Genomic DNA, 13,778 nt, shown 5'->3' with positions numbered 1-13,778 from the left:
TAATGAATCATGAAATTGATTGTGAACTAATTATGGCTATAATGAAGCAATTGCTAGAAGTATACGTGTAAGTAATAATTATGCGCACCAAATAGATTTTACTGTCACGTTTTCTTAATTTATATTAGGTTTATTTACTGTTTTAAATTAGAAATAGTCTGTCAGGATAACCTGTAGACTGAATGAATAAATAAATAAATAAATATGAGTCCTAGATACTTAACATTCTTCTTCAAAGATATCTCCACACCTGTAAATATTAGTGGGGAGACTATGGGAAGCCTATGTTTCCTTGTAAAGAAAATTGCTTCGGTTTTCTCGGGTTTTATTCCATGTTAGAGCGCAAAATCTCCATTAGAGTATTTGGGTATTTGCCTTTAACGACAGTTGCCAGGTCGTCAGCATATTCTGTCCTCTCTAGTGCCGCCAGCAGAGAGTTCACCGCCAAATTCCAGAGAAGAAGGGAGAGAACGCCTCCCTGAAGAGTACCTCGACCTTTCTGCTTATTTTGGTGTTGCCAAGCTTAGCGGTTATCGTCCTGCTGACAAGTATAGGTTCAATCAGCACCGCTACGTTCTTGTCAACTCCATGCTCTTCTAAGGCACTCGTTATGGCGCTTGCATTAATGTTATTGAAGGCGGCTTCTATATCTACAAAGGCAACCAGAGCATACTCTTTATCTGATCAACTTTATTCCACCAACGCGACGAGCGAGTGCAAGGCGGTTTCCGTAGATTTGCCTTTCATATAGGCATGCTGCGCTGGGGAGAGCCTACTTTTTGGTATCACGCTCCGTACATAATCATCCACTATTCTCTCTAAAATTTTGAGAAGAAAAGACGTAAGACTAATGGGTCTGAAGTCCTTAGCGTTGGTATGAGAGGACCTACCTGCCTTGGGTATGAAGGAGACTTTTGTCTCTCTGCAGCCTAGCGGGATGTAGCCCATGTTGAGACAGCTTCTTATAATAACCGCAATGAACGGAGAGATTATGCCCCGTGATTGCTTCAGCTCTACCGGGAGAATTCCATCAAGTCGCGGTGATTTCTAAGGACCAAAAGTCTTAATAGCCCATTCGATTTTCGCGATAGTCGATTACCCGGATCAGATGACCCCCTTTCATTCGTGGGGTCGTTAGGTTCCTCCGGCTAGTTTCCAGGGAAGTGTGTATCCACGAGGAGACCTAAGGATTCCTCGCTCGTCGTAGTCCATGCGTTCCATTGACCCTTGAGATATCCGAGGTTGCACGGCGACTTTGCGAGAATCCTTACTAATCTGGCCGCTTCCGTCTTTTCCTCAAATCCCTTGCAGTAATTTTGCCAGGATTTACGTTTCGCAGTTCTAACTGCTTTTTTGTATATTTTCAGATCAGCCTTATAGGCTTCCTAGTCCTTTGTTTCTCTTGTGGCTTTGGCCTTATTGAATATTGTCCTATTAGATTCACTTAACGGGGATAATTGTTCCAACCACCAAGGTGGTTTGGTTTTTCGCCTGTATCAAACAACCGGACATCCGGCTGAAAGGAACTGTTCATGGCTTTAGTGACCTGATTAACCAGCCCAACCAGTTCCACCTGCGTGGCGGGGTCTCGGGGAGGTATCTTTGGCAGTAAGGTCCTTAATATATTGTTATAAACCTCCCATTTGGTATTTATTACATTTCTGAACTCTCTTATTTTGGGGGGGTCTTAAGATCTATTTCGAATTCAATATATTGATGGTCAGAATAAAACTTTTCATTCAGTACTCTCCATCTCTTGATTTTATGAGCATATATGTCTGAAGTCAGGGTTATGTCCAAAACTTCCTCTCTACTCTTTGTTATAAAGGTCGGCTCTGAGCCTAAATTCAAGACACTAAGTTTATTTCCCAGAATGAAGTCTCGTAACGACTCACCTCTAGCATTCATGTCCGTACTCCCACATCGAGATGTGGGCATTAGCGTCGTAGGAGGCAGCCAGTGGCTTATTCTTGTAGGCTGCTTCTTTGGCCAATGTCCGAAACTCATCTGGTGGCACGTCCTTGTCATGGACCATGTAGGCAGAGGCTACCCAAAAGCTGGTTTTGTCTATCTCAATGCTTTCCGCTACCAGATTGCTGTCACTAAGCTGTGGACGCAGGAAGATGTTTAAGTTGTTCCTTGCTAATATGCAAACTCGAGTCTTACCTGCATTTTGTGCGGCAATAAGCTTAAAGCCCTTCATCCCAAGCCCGCAGATTTTGTTGCCGTATATCAACACCTAGAAAAAACCTAGTGGAAAATCTGCCGGCTCCTCTATCCTCCCTACCCTCCAATTGTGAGTTGGCAGGCCCTGTTTGCAAGATCTAAAGATCCGCTCAATTTTTTCAGGCTCGGCGGGTTTAGCCGGAATCCAAACTATAGCCCTCGGTCTGCTAGGAATATCTTCCTTGATGACAGCCTCGAGCTTGGCTCCCGGCCAACTTTCACCTACCTTACTGACGGCCATCCTGTGGAGCTGGGCTAACCTAAGGTCCTTGCAGGCGATGAGTTTAGCTCTACCCTGATACCATCCGGAATCATGGCAGAGAGGAGGAGGTCCAAAATTTTCCTCTAGCACTTGGAGGTAGATTTCAGCGATCGCTTCCTCCACCGACCTCCACTTCACATTGGGGATAGTCCCTTCCTCCTCCCCTCTGTCGATGATGGCCAGTACCTCACCGCTTCCCTTGACTACGTCCCTGAAGGAGGGGTATTTATGGCCGCCTGTTTTCGGTCTTTTGGCGGCCCTATCCCCTGCGTGTTCAGCAGATCGCTGCCGGCTACTACCTCCAATGAGTTAACCTGCTCCTCCTTAAGCTACTCTGTCAGAAGGTCCCCGATCCTGTTCACGACCCTCATGGCCGCTTTTTTATCATAATAGGCCTGCTTTGAGGGGCGGACATGTTTAGCCGACCCCCCTGGCCTGTATTTGCAGCTTCCCTTGAGCTGCTTGGAATATCAGCAGCACCCTGCCGGGTTATCCTTGAGGCAGGTGCCGCACACCGCCCTTGAGTTACGGTGTGTGTGTTTAGGGACCTGACTTCCCTAGGCGGAGCTTGCGCTGCAGCTCCAGCCGTGAATTGGTTGGAGACCGGTTTGACCAGGACTTTACTCGCCCCTCTGTCTCCAGGCAGGACCAGCCCTACCGCTTAAGCACCCACTAACTCCTGTCACTGGCGGTCTGAGCAATACCCTGCCCGAGGTTATAGCATTAATCGGAGCCACCAATGTCGGTTTTTTTGGAGGACCGTCCTCCTTGGTAAATTTAATGTTTTTTGAAATATTTAAACTCATAATTTTTGGTCCTACGAGTGTCCGACAATGGAGGTCCGCCGGTCCAGAGGTCCGTGTGCGCAGGTAAGGCTTGATAGAACCGGAGGTCGCCAGGTATCCGGAGCACTGCGTTCGAGACTGGGCTATTTGTTAATCTGGGTCCTCAGCCAGGCTGAACATCAGCACGGGTCGTCTAACACCTTGTTCCAACCCAAAGCTTTTTTAAGAGATTTGCTCGTCCATTACCTTAATAGGCCACGATCAAAAGCCATTTCCATTTAACTAAGCTATTGAAGAGCTTAAGCATATGGCACTGATTTCTGATCGTACAGAACCTAAATTGTAGTGTTTATTACTAGTCGGCACCCTCGTGGAGGGTTCAGCCGGGGGATTTTTCGTCAAACTAAACTTACTTGTGAAGAGCTATCTATGTCTAAATACGAGACCTCTCTGCCCATTAACATCGGATCCAGATGATTTAATGGTATTGACACCAGCACATTTTATCACAGGAGACTTACTTCTAGCAATTACTGGTTACCACGATGTTAAAATGTCACTGAGCAAACAATGTATTGAAATGCAGAAGATGGAACACGGTTTTTGGAACAGATGGACATCGGACTGGCTGTCCAATCACCAGTCACATCCAAAGTGGCGAAATGAAACGCTAATATTACGGTTAACGAATTAGTAATAGTTAAGGATGAACGATTTCCTCCAAATACCTGGCATTTAGGACGAGTCATTGAGGCACATCCCGGAAAGGCCAATTCCGTTCGAGTAGTCAGCGTCAAAAAGTCCCGGGCATCTATAAGCGTCCAGTTTCAAAACTCTGCCGGCTGCTGATTCCTAATTGCTCTCATTCAAGTTAACACGCTAACATACACGCCAAGGAATAGTGATCAGTGACAACCATAAACTTAGCGCCCTCAACATATGGTCGCAATATCTCAACCGCCCACAGGACCGCTAGACCCTCCTTCTCTGTCGTCGAGTAATTCTTCTCGTTTTTATTTAGGGACCTACCCAAATATGCTATAAACCTCTCACCGTCCTCAAACCTCTGGGTCAACACTGCTCCTATACCGAAATCAGGCGCGTCTCTCTGGATTGTGAAAGGCCTCTCAAAATCTGGACGGCTCAAAACCGGCGCTGTCACTAGGCATTCCTGCGCCTCCCTAAAGCTCCTTTCACAATCTTCGTTCCACTCGAATTTTCGGTTTTTCTTCGTTAACTCGGTGAGGGGCCTAATTGATTCCGCCGCAGAACAAGACTCGCCCTAATAATTCCTAACGTCCTACTTTCAGACAACGGCTCTTGCAATCTGCCAAACATAATTTTCATCGCTGCGACATATACACCTATGGACTCACTTGTACCCTGAGTCCGTCTCCTAATCTCGTCCATCAAAAAGTCGTCGTAATTGGACGGTAAAAACTCCAACTCTAACTCCCTAACCAACTCATCCCAACTACCAAACGAACGCCTAACCGACCTAAACCACAAAAGCGCTTTTCCTGAAAACAAATCAACTGCATCGCGAAAGAGTTGAGCACTGGTCACACCGCGTGCCCGCTCAACTCGTCGAACCTCTCCAAAAATGCATGGACCGACATGCCCGATTTCTCGCCGTCGAAGTGTACGCCCCACTTCGACAAGTTCTCAACCTTTTGAACCCCGACTGGCTCGACTCGTTCGTACGCCCGTTCGCTGTTCACCATGACTGCTGCTGCTACCGGTTCCACCGCTGTGTCTCGCTCCCGATCCTCCGTTCGTTCCGGTTCGTCTTTCTCACCGCCTGCCTCCTGCAGGTCGGCCAAGCGTAGTAGCAATTTTCTCTTCAGCTCCATCTGCTCGGTCATCTCCGCGTCGTTGCTCGGCTTCACGCACCCGATTCGCGACAAACACCATTCAAGCTTAGTCATAGTTTTGTCCCCGGTCGACGGCTTCGCGCCCTTAACTACTTCGCCCATCAGTTTCTTAATCTCCTCAACCTTCGCTTCAACCGCGACCTGATCCTCTTCAAAACTAAAAGGATAATCTTGGAAGAGGTCCACCGACCCTCTTCGCTCTAAAAGCCTAGACGCCCGCAATGACTTCCGCATAGATTCTACTGACGCTACCGAGAGGCCCCGAGCCTCCATATCGTACGCCAACTCCTCTTGAGACAACCGATTGATTTCCATAGCTCAAAATAAACAGAAAAATTCTCCGACGAAAAAAACTAAATTCAAAATAAAAATCCGAAAAAAATCTAACTAAAGAATCCAAATAAAAAAAAAAAACCAATAAAAACTACAGTAAAGCTTCCAAAACAATTTTAGATAAAAAAAAAGTTGAAAAGTTCGCAAAAAAAATCCTAACACCAGTTATGGTTCCTTTTGGCCCACTTCGGAATCAGTTCTACTGGGTTAGCTACTCCTCAACTGGCTACTGGGTTTTCAGTTGCCCTATAATGGCACTACAAAAATACACTATCACGCGATACAACAAAAGAGCCTATCACACAAAAGAAAACGCCGCACAAAATAGCACGCACTACTAATACGGCACAGCAAATGTAACAACAATATGCCAAATATGTAAATATACGTATGTATAATGTGGCCAACTATTTGATGGCTCAAAGAAGTACAGCTTTTGTTAGGTTAAGTTACCGCTGCAAGCCGATTACGAAATTGCGAATGCGGCTAATTTCGATAACTGAGAGCTCAGTGTTTGTTCAGAAGTGCGAGTCAAAATGCTCTCATTTTAACCTTGCGACGGTTGGACAGTCTAAAAGAAAGTGTGGAGATGATTCCACTTCATCTTCCTCTTGACAGCTGATACAAAGGATCAGTTCAAATTCCTAGTCGCACCGCCTGTCAAAACCCACATTACTAGCTCTTGAGAGGTAGTGTGATTTAAAGTGCCCTATAAAAACATTTGCTGCAGCAGATAAACGTCTTTTTTCCTTTTTTATGTCACAAAAGGACCCGGTTTCCTTTAGCCTAATAGCTGTTCGTGCTGCGAGAATTCTGTCTATAATATCCGCAGGCGCCGTGTTCAACATATGTATGTTAAGCGCCAATGTAGGTGTGGTTCCTAATGCCCCGCTAATTCTCGTTTTACAAGTGTAGCCTTCTCTAGTGAGTTCCGCCAGACAAGGGCTCCTTGAAACAATGTATGCTCTGGTTTTCTAGACCTAATGAATTAATTTGGGGGAGAGACCCCACCTTTTACCGATAGCTCCCCTACAGCGGTAAAAGGCAATGGACACCTTTCCTACCCTTTCCTCAGTTTTAGGTTTCCACGACAGCCGTCGTTGATCGCCCACCTAGTTACCGGGTTCAGGTAACCTTAAGCCTCATCAAAAAGCGTGTATAGAAATCGGCCCTTAACCAAAAGTTCTACATCATCTAAATCATAGCCTTATTATGTTGATTTCAACCCGCAGATTATGAATATACTTGACTAGTGCCTCTGTAGTGACATTGTTGAAGGCCTTCTCGATATCGAAGAAGGCCCCTGCTGCATGATCTTCATGCGTGAAGGCTTCCTCTGACCACTTTACCAATGTGTGCAGGGCAGTATTCACCGACCTTTTCTTGCAATAAGCATATTGAGCTCTTGAAAGACAGTCAATAAGAAGATCAGTCTCTCCAGCGTTTTTAGCAAAAGCAGTTTTAACAAAAACGAAGAGACTGATAGGCCTAAAATCCCTAGGGGAAACATAAGAGCCTTCGGGATGAACGCAACACTGACTAACCTCCAAACCTTTGGATGTACCCGGGCCTCACGCAGTTCGCATAAATAGGATCCAACCAATTGCACGACACCTTCAGAGCTCCTTTCAGCTGCGCAGGTATGATGCCATCGGTCCCCGGCGACTTTAGTGGTTTGAACGAATTTATCACGCAGCCCATGTGATGATCGTCCAGAAGATCGGAGACGCACAGGATCTGGGGGAGGTTCTGTAATCAGTTAGCGACAATTTTCGAATTGCTATCGCACTTTTTGACGCAAAAAGATTTATATCATGCATCAAAAAGTGCGATAGTAGTCCGAAAATTGTCGCTAACTGGTTGCAGAATCTCCTTCCTGAAGTACAAAATATCGCAAAGAAGTACATTTGACCGTACTTCGAAGTACGAAGTACAAGAGCGAAAAAAGAAGTACTGTACTTCCGAAAGAAGTACGATTGGTCACATTACGTATGTATATATATATTTGTATGTAAAGTTGTAGTTTTCACACAACACAATGTGGAGCGGCCAATACATGTATGTACGTATGTATGTAAATATTTTTACCACTAGGGTGATCTTCCTTTTTTTAACTTTAATTATTTCTTTAATATTTTTAATTAATTTGCTACGCTATGTATGTGTATCCTTTTTGAACTTCAAATTGAAAGAAAGAGCCTCGCAACCACGAAGAGTTTACTTTGAAGCGACTTTTTTACTTAAATTTCCACTTAATTTTTTTTCGCGCACCAAAACTTAACCGTTACACTTATCTGGTATCCTCGATACGCTCGCATGCGCTCAACAATTATCCGTGGGGTTCCGTTCGCACCAAACACGAAAAAAAATCCGGATACCCGATTCCACTCCGCTAATACTCCGTCCCGTATTAGGAAAAAAACCTCCGGCCACCTATCTATTAAACTTTTTTTTTTAAATAAACGAAAATGTAAATAAGGAAAAACCAAACTTTGCAATAAAAGGCCCCACGTTGGGCGCCTATTTGACACCTTACTTTTTGCTACAAAAAGTCGAATGTACCAAACCAAGTGCACTTACCAGTGCCCAACAACACCAATACACAAGGGCCACCTTTCCGACAGCTACCGATACATGGTAAGCCGGGGTGTATCAATTTTGAGTAAATTAGCCTCCTTAAACTTCGAAATATTGAAGTTTCAAGCATTTCTGAAATTTACCGTTATATGAAAAGCGGCCGTAATTTTAGTCCGATTTCAATAATTTTCAACGTTTTGCTTTTATAAGGCAAGCATAACAACCATACCGAGTTTGGTACAAATTGGTAGAACGGTTACCGAGATACATATATGTGATAATAAGTGGGCGGTGCCACGCCCATTTTCCAAAATTTTATCATAGACGTATTTCTTGGAAAACAGTTGTTGCAAGCATCAATCTTGAATAAATTAGCTTTAATATTTACTGATTTATCGAAGATTTTGTATTTCTCTAAATTACCGTTATATGGGATGTGGGCGTGGTTATTGTCCGATTTAAAAAATATTCAGAAATTTGATATGGTGTACCAAGGCCAACAACTGTGCCAAGTTGGGAAGAAATTGGTGCAGCGGTTACCAAGATATACACATGTAACCATAAATGGGCGTGGCCAAAAATTTATAATATTCTTATTTTTCGTCTAAAAGTTATTGTAAATATCAATTTTGAGTGAATAATCTTCAGTAGTTACTAAAATATCGCAGTTTTCGTATTTCTGAAAATTACCGTTATATGGGAAGTTGGCGTTTTTACAGTCCGATTTCGCCCATTTTCAATACCAACCTACCTTGGATAAATGGAAACCTACATACCAAATTTCGTTGATATATCTCTTTTCTGCACGAGTTATCGTGTACACGGACGGACGGACAGACGGACAGACGGACAGACAGACGGACAGACAGACATGGCTTAATCGACTTCTCTATTCATTATGAGCATTTATGTATACATTTGTATATATCTATCTCGATTCGTTTTGGCTGTTACAAACAAACGTTATGTGAACAAAGTTAATATACCCTTGTGCACAAGTGCGCTCGGGTATAAAAAGGAAGTGAAANAGTTTCAAGCATTTCTGAAATTTACCGTTATATGAAAAGCGGCCGTAATTTTAGTCCGATTTCAATAATTTTCAACGTTTTGCTTTTATAAGGCAAGCATAACAACCATACCGAGTTTGGTACAAATTGGTAGAACGGTTACCGAGATACATATATGTGATAATAAGTGGGCGGTGCCACGCCCATTTTCCAAAATTTTATCATAGACGTATTTCTTGGAAAACAGTTGTTGCAAGCATCAATCTTGAATAAATTAGCTTTAATATTTACTGATTTATCGAAGATTTTGTATTTCTCTAAATTACCGTTATATGGGATGTGGGCGTGGTTATTGTCCGATTTAAAAAATATTCAGAAATTTGATATGGTGTACCAAGGCCAACAACTGTGCCAAGTTGGGAAGAAATTGGTGCAGCGGTTACCAAGATATACACATGTAACCATAAATGGGCGTGGCCAAAAATTTATAATATTCTTATTTTTCGTCTAAAAGTTATTGTAAATATCAATTTTGAGTGAATAATCTTCAGTAGTTACTAAAATATCGCAGTTTTCGTATTTCTGAAAATTACCGTTATATGGGAAGTTGGCGTTTTTACAGTCCGATTTCGCCCATTTTCAATACCAACCTACCTTGGATAAATGGAAACCTACATACCAAATTTCGTTGATATATCTCTTTTCTGCACGAGTTATCGTGTACACGGACGGACGGACAGACGGACAGACGGACAGACAGACGGACAGACAGACATGGCTTAATCGACTTCTCTATTCATTATGAGCATTTATGTATACATTTGTATATATCTATCTCGATTCGTTTTGGCTGTTACAAACAAACGTTATGTGAACAAAGTTAATATACCCTTGTGCACAAGTGCGCTCGGGTATAAAAAGGAAGTGAAAAAAAAAAAATGCAACCGGCTGACTCAGTGGAGACGGCGGGGTTGCTTGAGGGGGAACTACAGGGCAAAATACTTAGGGCAAATGGAATTTAAAGTTGGGCAACAACAATTGTATGAGGGAACGGCATCAACTATTAACAAGTAGCAAACTACCTACAAATATGACTATTAGGGTGAGCCCAAAAACTATGGAACAAATCACTCAATATTCAAAGGCAACCAGAAGTACTATATGACAAAACAAACAATAAAGCGTCAAAAACGCCAAAAACGAAACCTGGTTTGTCGGTGCACCCGAGGTGAGGTCCAACCAAAAGGTTAAAAGGTTACGAACCCACTCGCAATACCACCCAAGCTGCCGGGGGTCGCTTTAACCCGCCAAGTGACTGGGCTCTGGGTGCGGGATGCTAAAAGGAAGGGATAGGGAAAACTACCGACAACTCTACTAGCTAAATACAGGCAACGACACAGAGGACACTTATGCTGTGGTCGGGGTGTGCGTCGACCACTGGGTGCTCCTGCGGGGTTATGCCGCCCAAATCCGCTACCGACTCCGCGCTTTTCCAACTCGACTGGGGCCACTCTTAAAATTTTCCTGTCCAACTGCAGACTAAGTGCATCTCCTGGCACTCCTCAAAACTATCACAATCATTGTACCGCGACTGGTTTATGAATATCCGATCACTCTGAATACAATTTCCCACACAATAGGGATGTTTCCCTCTTCAATGCTCACAACCTACGCGCCAGTCCGCAAAACCATTGGGCCTCAGTGCTGGTGTTGTTGTTGCCCGATAAACTGGCGGCGGTCCGTTAATTCTTAAAACGAATTGGGCGCTTTGGCGGTCGCCACCACGGCGCACATAAACAAATATCATCGACTTTGTCACATAATTCGGCAGACAACAAAAGTGCCGCGGTAAGAGAAAAGGCGGCGGTTTTCACGTCACCTATCATTTTACTATTGGTCGGTATCGTTTTGGCGCGAAAACCCCTAATGGAGACATTCCCCAGTGTGTTAGCACACCGCCAGCAACCAGCTGCTTTGCTCTTCAACCTGAGCTTTAATTTACTCAACTAGATGCCGGTAGAGTTCGCTCCTATTGGTTGGAGTGGAAGGAAATAAGATTAAAACGAAGGAATATACAAAATAAACTTTGTTGCGGCCAGTACGCGACAACTCCACCCCTTCCTCATTGAAAAGAAAGCGAAGCTTTCTTTTGTCTAAATACTTGACATACTTGTTCCTATAAGGCCTCATCTCTTTGACGTTCCACGTCCCTTTTTCGTGACCTGTATCGTCTACCAGGACGTATGTCCATGGTGACATCTTCTCCTTCACAATAAAAGGCCATATATATTTCGGCACTAACTTCCCGCGCAATAATTTGCAGCATATACTGTACATCCCGTCTCCTTAAATTATACTGCCTGGCTAACTTCGCGCTGGACTCTTTCAACCTACTTCTTACTACACGCCTCATATCTTCGAGCCTCCTTGCTCTGTCCTGGCAACTAACCTTCTCCTGGTCTCCTAACGATTCAATGTAGTCTCTACTGCCTTCTAACGCCATTTCCCCACCAAAATAACAAAATATGGCGTGGCTCCTAAAACCTCGTGCTGCGCTGACCTAATGCAGCAAGCTACCTTAGCTAATTGCTGATCCCATGGACGCTCATTCTCCGACACATAAGCTCTAAGCGTAGTTTTTATATCTTATTTATCCTCTCAGCTGGGTTAGCCTGCGGATGGTAGTGTGCGGTGTATCGGAGTTGGACGCCATAAGCACCGCAGAGTTCCAGCGGTTCACGACTCTTGAACTGAGGTCCGTTGTGGCAGACCAACGACCGAGGGACACCAAATAAAAGAAAAACATTATCCTCCAAAATCTTACGGACGCTCTTCGCCGTCGCCGTCCGTAGGCGAAATAGAAGCGGATATTTAGAAAAATTTTATACAACGATCAGAATGTATTGGTAGCCAGGGACAACTTCACCAAGGGGCCTACCAAATCATTTCCCCAGCTGGCTGAGAATTATCAGGCTTAACCTGCTGACAAACTTTACAATTCCTCACATACTTCGCTATATCCGCCTTCATATGCGGCCAATAAAATTTTTGTGCAACCCTAGCGAAAGTTTTTCTGACACCCATATGACCGGCCAACGAATCATCGTAGCATTTCTTCAGAACCTCAAACCTTTCCTCGCGCCCTAGAACCTTTTTCCAGTCCGAGACATGGGTATGCTAGAAGTTCCTTTTCAAAGGACCGAATCATTTCCTATAACCAAGGGTGACTAGGAGAAACTTCAGGAAGAACCGGTACACTCCTGGGCAACATACCTGGAACCACATAACCCCTTCTCTTCCGGTGGACGACCTCAAAATTGTACTGCCGAAGCTTCAAAACCCAACGCGCCAACCTACCACAGGGATCCTTCAAATTATTTAACCAAACCCACAGGACAGCTAGACACTCCTTCTCTGTCGTCGAGTAATTCTTCTCGTTTTTATTTAGGGACCTACCCAAATATGCTATAACCCTCTCACCGTCCTCAAATCCCTGGGTCAACACTGCTCCCATACCGAAATCAGACGCGTCTCTCTGGATTGTGAAAGGCCTCTTAAAATCTGGACAGCTCAAAACCGGCGCTGTCACTAGGCATTCTTTCGCCTCCCTAAAGCTCCTTTCACAGTCTTCGTTATACTCGAATTTTCGGTTTTTCTTCGTTAACTCGGTGATGGGCCTAACTAATTCCGCCACTGACCCCGGCGTAACTAGTCCCAACGGAGTTTGGTAAAACAGAAGAAGATTCGCCCTAATAATTACTAACATCCTACTTTCAGACAACGGCTCTTGCAATCTGCCAAACATTATTTTCATCACTGCGACATATACACCTATGGACCCTGAGTCCATCTCCTAATCTCGTCCATCAAAAAGTCGTCGTAGTTGGACGGCAAAAACTCCAGCTTTAACTAATAAATTCATCCCAACTAACAAACGAACGCCTAACCGACCTAAACCACAAAAGCGCTTTTCTTGAAAACAAATCAACTGCATCGCGAAAGAGTTGAGCACCGGTCACACCGCGTGCCTCGCTCAACTTGTCGAACCTCTACAAAAATGCATGGACCGACATGCCCGATTTCTCGCCGTCGAACTGTACGCACCACTTGGACAAGTTCTCAATCTTCTGAGCCCCGACTGGCTCGACGCGTTCGTACGCCCGTTCGCTGTTCACTATGGCTGCTGCTGCTACCGGTTCCACCGCTGCGTCTCGCTCCCGATCCTCCGTTCGTTCCGGTTCGTCTTTCTCACCGCCTGCCTCCTGCAGGTCGGCCAAGCGTAGTAGCAATTTTCTCTTCAGCTCCATCTGCTCGGTCATCTCCGCGTCGTTGCTCGGCTTCACGCACCCGATTCGCGACAAACACCATTCAAGCTTAGTCATAGTTTTGTCCCCGGTCGACGGCTTCGCGCCCTTAACTACTTCGCCCATCAGTTTCTTAATCTCCTCAACCTTCGCTTCAACCGCGACCTGATCCTCTTCAAAACTAAAAGGATAATCTTGGAAGAGGTCCACCGACCCTCTTCGCTCTAAAAGCCTAGACGCCCGCAATGACTTCCGCATAGATTCTACTGACGCTACCGAGAGGCCCCGAGCCTCCATATCGTACGCCAACTCCTCTTGAGACAACCGATTGATTTCCATAGCTCAAAATAAACAGAAAAATTCACCGACGAAAAAAACTAAATTCAAAATGAAAATCCGAAAAAAATCTA

The sequence above is a fragment of the Rhagoletis zephyria genome, unplaced genomic scaffold, assembly GCF_001687245.7.
Source record: "Rhagoletis zephyria isolate East Lansing unplaced genomic scaffold, Rhagoletis_zephyria_1.1 Rzeph_scaffold_03277, whole genome shotgun sequence".
Classification (NCBI taxonomy): Eukaryota; Metazoa; Arthropoda; class Insecta; order Diptera; family Tephritidae; genus Rhagoletis; species Rhagoletis zephyria.
The sequence above is the reverse complement of the archived record's forward strand: the minus strand, read 5'-3'. Positions refer to the sequence as shown.